The sequence below is a fragment of the Mizuhopecten yessoensis genome, unplaced genomic scaffold (genome assembly GCF_002113885.1).
Source record: "Mizuhopecten yessoensis strain PY_sf001 unplaced genomic scaffold, ASM211388v2 scaffold10209, whole genome shotgun sequence".
Classification (NCBI taxonomy): domain Eukaryota; kingdom Metazoa; phylum Mollusca; class Bivalvia; order Pectinida; family Pectinidae; genus Mizuhopecten; species Mizuhopecten yessoensis.
In genome coordinates this window covers 195,960-207,391 of record NW_018408433.1, presented here as the reverse complement: position 1 = coordinate 207,391, position 11,432 = coordinate 195,960, and positions in this window count along the sequence as shown.

Genomic DNA, 11,432 nt, shown 5'->3' with positions numbered 1-11,432 from the left:
CATACTATCAAACTGCTACCTAATACTGATAATGCTAACCCAAATTGAATTACTTCCAATGGAAATTAAACAAATGTTGGTCCAAAATGTGATTTCCCTATATAAACTATAGTAAAGTTTACCCCCTCCCCAGGGGGAAACGTGAGACCCCAGGGTCAAGAAATTCACAATTTTGGTAAAGCACCTTAAGACCCTTCCATCTATGAAGAGTATTTGATTCTACCATATCTGGGTCTTGAGGAGAAGATTTTTGAAATTTTAGTCAATTCGACCCTGTTTGGCTCCCCCCTCAGGCCCCTTGGGGCGTAGGACTAAACCGGCAAATGTTTTTGTTGACCTTTGTCCATGAAAGGTCCCTGCAAAATTTCATTGCAATTGGTTCAGGGGTTTTGGAGCAGAAGATTTTTGAAATTTTAGTCAATTCGCCCCTGTTTGGCTCCCCCCTAAGGCCCCTTGGGGCGTATGACTAAACCGGCAACTATTTGTGTTGACCTTGGTCCATGGAAGGTCCCTGCAAAAATTCATTGAAATTGGTTCAGAGGTTTTGGAGAAGAAGTCGAAAATGTAAATTGTTTACGGACGCACGACGGACGACGACGGACAAAAGGCGATCGCAATAGGTCACTTGAGACTTTGTCTCAGGTGACCTAAAAATAGGTTTAATCTGTATCTGACGGGTAATAATTGTCTTTCTCTAAGTTCAAAACAGTTGACACAAGGCTGGAGCTACTCGAGTACAAGTTAAATCATCAAACCAAATTATTTTCCAAAGTGTAATGCATTCTTCGGCTGGACCTCTACTGGGTTGTCAGGGATGAAAGAACGTCATGTTGACAGGCTCTCCAGTTGACCATTTCCATATTTCAGAAACAAGCTTTCCGCCGACCCAGGATTGTTCGAAGCTGTAATAGATGAATTAAGCAATAAACAAGCTGAACATATTTTGATACTCTACTTCAAATATAACACGCTTCTGTATCATATCTGATCATATTCTAGCTATAGGTGTTTTTATACTTGTTTTTGTTGTGTGAACATAAATAATGTTTGATATATTACATGAGCATGGCGACATTTATAGCTTAACAAGCTGTATTACTTTGATAAAAATAGCATGATGCTTGAGACAAGCGAAAAATAGGACACCATTAATAACGAAATAGTATTTACAATATAACTCGAAAGCATTGGTCTATCAAACAAGCATTACCCTGTCTCCGGCACACATACACAACACCCATTGATTGGTTTGGTTTATAATTGTTTAACGTCATTTCAACAGCTATTGTCATTTAAGGACACCCAAAACTAAAAGTACAATTTTCCTATATAAACTTTAGTAAGATTTACCACTCGCCAGGAACAAACCTGGAGCACGGAGCTTATGAAGATTGTTTGTTTCCGTCATACATCTGGGTCTTGAATAGAAGATCGTGGAAATTTAAGCCGATTCAATTCCTTTGGGCCCTGCAAAGTTCTGTCTACCAAAGTTCAATGATTTCCAATTGGAAATAAACCAAATACACCCAACAGTATATTTTTTCTATATAAATATAGTGAACTCTACCCAATACCCAGTGGATAAAGCGCTTTAAGACCCTTCCATCTCTGTAGATTACTTTTTCTAGCATATCTTGATCTGTATAAGGTTTAATTTAAGCCAATTTGACCCCTTTTAGCCCAACCCCTCAGGCCTTTGGGCCGGCCCGGGCTCAAACAACTTTCAAAGAATCAAACCGTCGTTTCATTGGTATAATGTCTGTTAAGTTTGAATAGTTTCCATAAGTATCATTTTCCTATATAAATTAAAGTAAACTTCACAACTTCAAAATTCACATTTTTGATAAAGCACCTCAAGACCCTTCCATCTTTGACAAATATTGGTGTCCAGCTTATCCCCGTCTGAAGAAGATGACTTGAAATGTCTGGCTATATGACCCCATCTCCGCCCCTCAGTTCCTTGGTATGAGACAGGATTAAAAATGTCTAGTTGAACTGCCACATCTATGCAGTTTATTGCTTAAAAACACCGGTACTAATTTTCCGCATAATTTCCAAAAACGCGTGGACAAGATTTTAGTGGAGGAATTATGAACCTTTGACCTTCGGACCTGAAAAGCAATCCCAAGTAAGCGTAATTTTAAGAAAACACGGTATGAAGTCCGAGCTCAATTTACTTAAAGAAACTCAAGTTATCGCACGGAAACATATTTTTTGTTTGTAGTAATGGTGATCTTGACCTTTGCACCTGAACACCTATACCAATCAGACACTATTAAGTAGAAAGCACTGTATAAAGTCAGAGCTCAATTGACTTAAAGAAACTCAAGTTATTGCACGGAAACAGATTTTCTGTTTATAGTAACGGTGATCTTGATCTTTGACTCTTGGACCTAAAAAGCAATCAAAAGCGACCACTTTTAGTAAGAAAGCATTGTATGAAGTTTGAGTTCAATCAACCCAAGGAAACTTAGTGCACCGAAACCTTGTTTCGGACAACGCATCTGACGAGGACGCTAACAAAGTATTATCTATATGTTGCCTCACGTTGCAGGCGACACAAACATGGCGCCGACAGCCATCTTTGATTTCAGGAGTTAAAGTTTGTGATTGAATTAATCAGGCAGCTATTCATATATCTCTTTCAAATTTGTTATGATTTTTCCCTTTGGTTCCTTATTTTGCATGTTTGATTCAAGCTGTTCGAAAACAAGGTGGGTGCAAAACAGCCATCTTGAATTTCCAGTGTTAAAGTTTGTTATTTTTAATACTGTTGTGTGATCGCATAACGCACCAAAGTTAGCTTATTTAAGAATGAATTGCCCTGGTTTATGTTTTAAATCTGATTGGCACATTTTGCTCTTTTTCTAAATCTAAAATGCATGTTACAAATAAATACATTGACTGTAAAACTGTCAAGAATAGGGTTGTACTGCCAGGTACAGTACTAGAACAGATAGGTATAAAGAATTGCAATATGGAGGTCATCGATAATATGGTTATAATCAAACACAATTGAATCATGCCCATAATAATTGTGTCTGTTTAAAAACTTTCTGTGAAAATGTCACTCTTCCTTCACGGTTGATAAGTGATACACAAGTTAAGGCTGATTTGTTAAACCATCCTCTTTGCTTTTTCTGTTCTACCTGCACGGTATGGAAAATCTAAAAAGGCCAATGTATGTGTATCGTAAAAGACTTACGTGGGTCTCCCTGCAAAATGGAAGTTTTCTACTATGGCTTCTAAGAAGAGGACATCAGAGACCAATATTTACCCGCCATCCCAAAAGCGGCACTTTGGATATTTTTCGTTTTTTATTTTATTTATTCCTGTCTTAACATTTTATCGACTACAATCCCCCCCCCCCCCCCCCCCCCCCCCCCGCTTTCCAGGGGAGTTTCCCTAAGCATCCGTCCTCCTATGACCCTTGCTTTTGTGGATCGTTGAACCAATATGACAATTACTAAATATTCGAAAAATGTGAGATATTTCTATTTTCTGCCTTCTCGTTTCCATACTAAGCAATATATCAAATATTTATAGAGCGTTAGCCGCTGCTGGGATGAGGGTACAAGAGACACAAAACGCCTTCAAGTTGCTTCACTTTCTATAACCATTGTAATGTAACTAGTTTGGGTGACATTCAACTGAGTCAATAAATATGACACGTCATCGAGATGACACTTGGGTGACCACGTGTACCTCGAACACTGTTTTCGTATGAACGTTTCTGTTCCAAAGACGTAAAAACGCCCACCAAGATACAAATGTTAACATGATAAATTGTATAATCGCCACCCCAAACAGAGGAGAATGCCTGGTTCTGTTTTCCTCTCAGGCTGCCAAGTGGGGTACACATCGATGTAGTAGAGGTATATGCGACTGACAAACAGTTCTCAGTCCCATGGCAATCACTTATAAATGCAATCAATGATTGGGCTTTTCTGGCCGTAAGGTTGAAGTCTGGTAAATAATTTCGGAGTCCCACAATCTCTGACCAGTAACTGTCACTGCATGAGATATGTGTCCAGTGTAGTAGCAACAAAATATCTGCAAGCAAAGATCAAGAATTGGTTTTAATGTATTTCCCGTTACATTAACAGCCAAAATAAACAGATAATGTGCTGTTTGTGTTACTGTTTTATTGCATGCATGTATGCGAGTATTCTGATGGCTGTATGTTTGTCGATATAGCATATTGAGGTATAGTCCGAATATGATGCCAATTTTGAGTGCTACGTGACTGAAATACAATTTTCAATTATCAAAAGCTGAAACAACGAAAACTGTTTTGTATTAGTTTCGTTCAAAACGAACCCTTTAGGAGCATTCTACCACTACATGTATGGGGTTTAGATAACTTGATATACCTTTTGTTACCCACCATATGGTCTAAGAAATAACTAAAGTGGGAACCTCATGCAGAATCAGGGAAATGCTTTAGTACCCTCCATTTGTGGACAAAAAAGCGACCAAAATATATCTGCTGCACCCATTGCATTCTTCGGGATCATTTTTGTTTGATTGCTTTCCTATTTGTTTTTTACAACTTTGTTTTCTTCCTACTTTGTATATTACTTTGATCCCGCCTCATGGTTATCCCGAGTGATGATTGTTCGCACAAGTAAGGAAGACAGTGGTTTCTCTCCAAAGTCCGAGACATACAAGCATAAAAGCGGTTGTTTTAAGCATTGAACTGTTTTCGTGTGGCATTGATGACCTATTTGAATGACACAGCTTTGCAAGCAAAAAGCATAACACGCGCTAGCATTAGGTTCAACTCATTTGAACTAAACTATATTTCTTTACATCAGGTGTTATTAAGTAGTTGTTAACACCAGGCTCCATTTTCGAAGCAGTTCATTGACTTGTATTAATTTGTTTTTTAGTCAGGTTTAAGTGAAGCTATTTCTTTTCTGCAAAGAACCATGATCACAATTGCAACAAATTACATAACGCACTAACCTTATATTACATTAACAATTTTATCTTGAGTTTTCATCAATTTGGAATAACCTCAGCAGTTAAAAACTGAAACAAGAGGCCCCATGGGACTGCATCACTTTGTAACTTTCTTTTTATTCAAGATTTTTTTTGCAATATATGGTATATTTACATTCAAACAATTCATATTATATACTCAGACCTCACTCTTTCTTACATCAGTTGATATATTTAGACACAAGTACATGTAATGGTACCTATGTACACATATATTGCCTTTATGACAACAGAGAGAGAATAGAAAAGAAGAAGGAAAAAAAAGCAATGAAAACGGAGAAAGTCAATAGAAAGAGAAAGAAAAAGGAGAAACTAGTTTTTGCACTGCAGCTCAATATTAAACAAACTTTATGTTTAGAATAAGATTATAAGATAATCTTCTGTATTAATTGTAAGTAAGGTGCTTTCGGCTTCAAACTGCAAGTAAATACATCCATATAAGGTGACTGAGAAATAAAGGTAATAATCAGGACAAAATATATTTATATCATAAAAGAAATTAAGTTTAGTAAATTCAGACAGAAACATCAACTTAGATTCACAAAAAAAGGACAAAAAAAGTATATTTAGAGTTCAGGCAAGATTCAATACAGGTATGGTAAAAGGGACATAACTGCAAAAAAAAAAGTCCTTAAAACTTAGTATGTGCTGGCTACATGTATGTACATCAGTGTATTTTCAAAATATAAAAAGAGAACTATACTATGGGAGGAGATGTATTGTATCTGCTGACTTGATGATATTAAATTATTTGATTTTGGCTTATAATTCCAGGAGGTAGTTCCATTTTTTTCCATTCTCTTTCCAGTTTTGTTACAAAATTATCCCCCTTGCAACATGCTATATATTTTTTTTACAGAATAATGGTCTTTTATGCTGTTAATTAAAGCATTTACTGAAAAATTGTTTTGAAGGCATCTTGTTTTATAAATATAGTGTTTGATCATAATCAAAATTTCATTATCTAGTCTGTTGCCTATTCCTGACTGTGACACTATTCCAAAAAGGAAGGATTCCGTATTAAAAGAAAATGGGATAATTAAAGCTTCTAGTAATGTTTCAAAACTGTATAGGAAATTTTGTACAATGGCACACTCCCATAATGTATGAATTATTGTTTCCCTTTCTAGATTACAAAAAACACATAAAGGATTATTAGAGAGACCAACTTTGCATAGATATATATTTGTTGTCAAAATACGATGGAGAATTCTTACTTGGAGCTACTGGAGTTTTGTATTAGTAGTTGTGCGAAATGGAATTTGATATATTTTCTCCCATTTGTTGTCCCTAATGTCAAATATTTCTACCCATTTCTTCCTACCAGTTGGAATTATCTTATTTTCAGAAAGTATTACATAAAAGTCATTAGCTCCTTTGGTGTTTTTGTAAAAAAATTAAAAAAATTAAGGGGCATCATTGGGTACACTAAGCCTACAGTGGTATTATGCCCAATATTGTTTTGATTAATATATCTTCTAAGAGATGACAGGATACCATACTACTGCAGAAAGTTTGTGTTTAAATTGTATTTGTTATAAAATTCATCAAGTGTATAAAATGTATGTGTGGGGGATTTTTTTTTATCAAATCATTAAAAATAGTAATTCCACATCTATACCATTCAGGATAAAATACACACTTCTGATTTATAGTTAAACTTTTATTATACCATAAAGGCAATTTTAAAAACGATTGTCCCTTTTCCCTTACAAGATCTTCCTTATAAGAAAGTCTACTCCATGCTTTATATACATCTTTCCAAACAAATTTGTACTTGTATTTTGGCATATAGATATATATTTATTACCACAGTTAAAGAAAAGATCAATATTGATATATGTTTTTTATATCTCCTGCCATTTGCCTTGTTTTTGGAGAAGCCTCCTTATCCAACTTAATTTTAAAGATTCTATAAATGACAATAAGTGTACCATCTTAAGACCTCCATCTCTATAATTTTTATCAACAACATCTCTCTTTATTTTATCAACCTTACCATTCCAAAGAAATTCATAAAGGATACAATTGAGTTTATGAAGAAATTTGTCACTGGGATTTGGTAAAGAAATAAACAAGTGATTAAATTGGGATACCATCAATGACTTTATGACAAGTATTTTACCAATAGGTGTAATAGATCTTCTTTTCCAGGAATTAATAATAGATTTAAGCTTAACAAGTTTTTTTAGGTCACCTGAGACAAAGTCTCAAGTGACCTAATGCGATCGCCTTTTGTACGTCGTCGTCCGTCGTCCGTCGTGCGTCAGTAAACAATTTACATTTTCGACTTCTTCTCCAAAACCCCTGAACCAATTTCAATGAAATTTTGCAGGGACCTTCCATGGACGAAGGTCAACAAAAATAGTTGTCGGTTTAGTCCTAAGCCCCCAGGGGCCTGAGGGGCGGGGCCAAAAAGGGTTGAATTGACTGAAATTTCAAAAATCTTCTCCAAAACCCCTGAACCAATTTCAATGAAATTTTGCAGGGACCTTTCTTCGACGAAGGTCAACAAAAATAGTTGCCGGTTTAGTCCTAAGCCCCCAGGGGCCTGAGGGGCGGGGCCAAAAAGGGTCAAATTGACTAAAATTTCAAAAATCTTCTCCAAAACCCCTGGACCAATTTCAATGAAATTTTGCAGGGACCTTCCATGGACAAAGGTCAACAAAAATAGTTGTCGGTTTAGTCCTAAGCCCCCAGGGGCCTGAGGGGCGGGGCCAAAAAGGGTCAAATTGACTAAAATTTCAAAAATCTTTTTCTCAAGACCCAGATATGGTAGAATCAAATACTCTTCATGGATGGAAGGGTCTTAAGGTGCTTTACCAAAATTGTGAAATTCATGACCCTGGGTTCTCACGTTTCCCCCTAGGGAGGGGGTAAACTTTACTATAGTTTGTTTAGTGAAATCACATTTTGGTCCAACATTTCTTTAATTGCGATTGGAGGCAATTCAATTTAGGTTAGTATTATCCGTATTGGGTAGCAGTTTGATAGTATGCACATATGAGCCCTGACTGGCCCCCCAGGGCTGATGGGTGGGGCACAAAAGGGTCGAATTGACTGAAATTTCAAAAACCTTCCAAGATATGGTAGAATCAAATACTCTTCATAGATGGAAGGGTCTTAAGCTGCTTTACCGAATTTGTGAATTTCATGACCCTGGGGTCTCACATTTCCCCCTGGGGAGAGGGTAAACTTTACTATAGTTTAGATTGGGAAATCACATTTTGGACCAATATTTGTTTAATTTCCATTGGAAGTAATTCAATTTGGGTTAGCATTATCAGTATTAGGTAGCAGATTGATAGTATGCACCTATGAGCCCTGACTGGCCCCCCAGGGCTGATGGGTGGGGCACAAAAGGGTCGCATTGACTGAAATTTCAAAAATCTTTTTCTCAAGACCCAGATCTGGTAGAATTAAATAATCTTCATAGATGGAAGGGGCTTAAGGCGGTGTACCGGAATTGTGGATTTCTTGACCCTGGAGTCTCACATTTCCCCCTGGGGAGAGGGTAAACTTTACTATAGTTTATATAGGGAAATCACATTTTGGACCAACATTTCTTTAATTGCGATTGGAGGTAATTCAATTTAGGTTAGTATTATCCGTATTGGGTAGCAGTTTGATAGTATGCACATATGAGCCCTGACTGACCCCCCAGGGCTGATGGGTGGGGCACAAAAGGGTCGAATTGACTGAAATTTCAAAAATCTTTTTCTCAAGACCCAGATATGGTAGAATTAAATAATCTTCATAGATGGAAGGGTCTTAAGCTGCTTTACCGAATTTGTGACTTTCATGACCCTGGGGTCTCGCGTTTACCCCTGGGGAAGGGGGGGGGAGGGGCAAAATTTGTTATGGTTTAGAATGGCAAATGATACTTTGAATATTACATGTTGATAACTTGATTGGAATTATAACCGTAAGTTGACAGTCTGATACTTTGTAAATTTTGAGCCATACCTACCCCCAAGGGCTGTAGGGTGGGGCCCAATGGAGTCTGTGGGCTAAAATAAGATTTCTTCATTTTCCTTGTTTAGAATCAGAGGTGCTAGTTTCAAATACTTTTCAGTCTTAAATCTGCATGCTAGATTTTGAATAAGGTGGTTTTATTGTTTTTTGTCACTTTGAATAATATTTCTGTTCATGTTAAAACCAAAAATCAACTCTTTGTATAAATATATCAGGTGACCGTTAAGGCCCATGGGCCTCTTGTTTATCAAAGTTTAGTTTTGGTATCCATGTAGGTCTACATGAAATTCTTCTCCAAGAAGCTTAAACTGTTCTGCACCCCACTGAAGATTTACTTCCGGTAATAAAATTTCATTGCTGTATCTCTTACTCCCTATCCATACTACTTGTGTTTTGTTCAGATTAATTTTTAGACCAGATATTCTAGCAAAAGTGTTCAATTCCTTTATAGATTCAGTCAGCGACTCCTCTGATCCATCTAGTATAAGTGAACTGTCATCTGCATATAATTGGAAAATTGTTAATACTTATACCTTTGACTTTCCTGTTATTTCTCAACCGAATTGCTAGCATTTCAGCACAAAGGATAAAAGTATACGGTGCGATTGGATCACCTTGACGACAGCCTCTTTTGACATTGAAAAATTGAGAAAGATTACCTCCTTGGTTTATAGCAGAACTAATATTACAATGAAAAACTTTAATCCAGTTTCTAATGCTATTTCCAAAATTAAAAAACTTTAACACTTTATCAATGAATTTCCATGCGACTGCGTCGAATGCTTTCTCAAAATCTATCATAAGTGACATCCCAGGTATATCTTTTTCTTCAGTATAATGCATTATGTCATAAATAAGCCTAGTATTTTCACCTATATATCTCCCTGCCATAAATCCAGTCTGATCTGTGCTGATAAGTTTTTGCAATACTGTTTTAACCCTACCTGCCTATTGTTCCTGAAGCTTTTTTATAAACTATATTCAAAAGAGAAATAGGACGCCAGTTTTTGATGAAGTGTCTAGGTTTATTATCTTTTGGAATGCAAGTAATGATACCCTGTCTTTGAACAATGGAAAGTTGACCTATTTCATAACCAAAATTTATAGATCTAACTACAAAATCACCAAGTTGTCTCCAAACATTTATAAAAAAATCAGTAGTGAAACCTTCAGACCCTGGGCTTTTATTATGTTTCATATTTTTCATTGTCAAAGAGGCTTCGTCAAGTGTAATAAGACCTTCTAATTTATAAGATTATATTCTATTCAAAATTTTCTAAATGATCTTCTAAATCAACATCCTCTATATTACTGTCTGCTGCATATAGTTTTTCATAAAATAATCTAACTTCGTCAAGGATTTCTCTCTGATTTGTAACAATCTCTCCATTTTCTTTTTTTCCAATTTCTGAATAATCTTAGAAGTGAAATTTCTATTCTCCAAGTTAAAAAAATATTTGGTAGGCTTTTCCCTTTCTTCTAACCACTTAGCTCTTGATCTTATAATAACTTCCCTTAATCTTATGTAGCCTGATATTTTCTAACTCTTTTTTTTCACTCATTTAGTTCCTCAACATCTACATTATCCCTATCTTCCATATCTTGTATTAAATCTTTTAGTTCTTTTTCTCTAGAGTTTTGTTGTTTTTTCTTATACGAGGTATATGAAATAGTTTCCCCTCTTATTTCCATTAGGAGAGTATCTAAAAAAAGTTGATCATCAATTGTAAACTGAATCAATTCATTTGGGATTTCCGATAAGCTATTAACGTTATATATAGGTAGAGAATACTGTAATTTAACTTTAGTAATTGTTTTATTGATATCATCAAGAAAGTCTTTATCAGATAATAGAGAGTTATTAAACTTCCACAGCCCCTTTCCCCTCTTAAATGTATTAAACTTTAAAGATTTTTTTGGAGAAGAATGATCCGATCTCTATCCAGCATCTATACCTGCATTGTTAACACCACCAAATAAACACTCTGAAACTAGAAAAAATCTAAACGTGCTTGCTTCAATGGATTAGTCTTCCTCCAAGTATATCTTCTTGTATCAGTGTGATGTTCTCTATAAATATCTACTAAACTAAATGAATCTATAATTTCCAAAACTTTTTCCCTAGCCTTGGATTATTAACTTGTCTATAGTTTTGATCGTAATCAAGCTCTGGGTTTAAAACCAGATTAAAATCTCCACACATTATCACTGAATCATTTTTAAAATCGTTTATAGTATCTGATATTAATTCAAAAAACTCAGGAGCATCTGTGTTAGGGCCATATATTACAATAAGTGTTAATCGTGAGCCCTCTATTACTGCATCACTTACCAGTTAGAAATCTAGCACTTGTAACCTTATACAAAGCTACTGGCAAAATATCAGTATTTATGACTATAAGTCATTCAAAAGAACCTGTTAAAAGATTTAAAAACATTTGACCCCAGTGAGC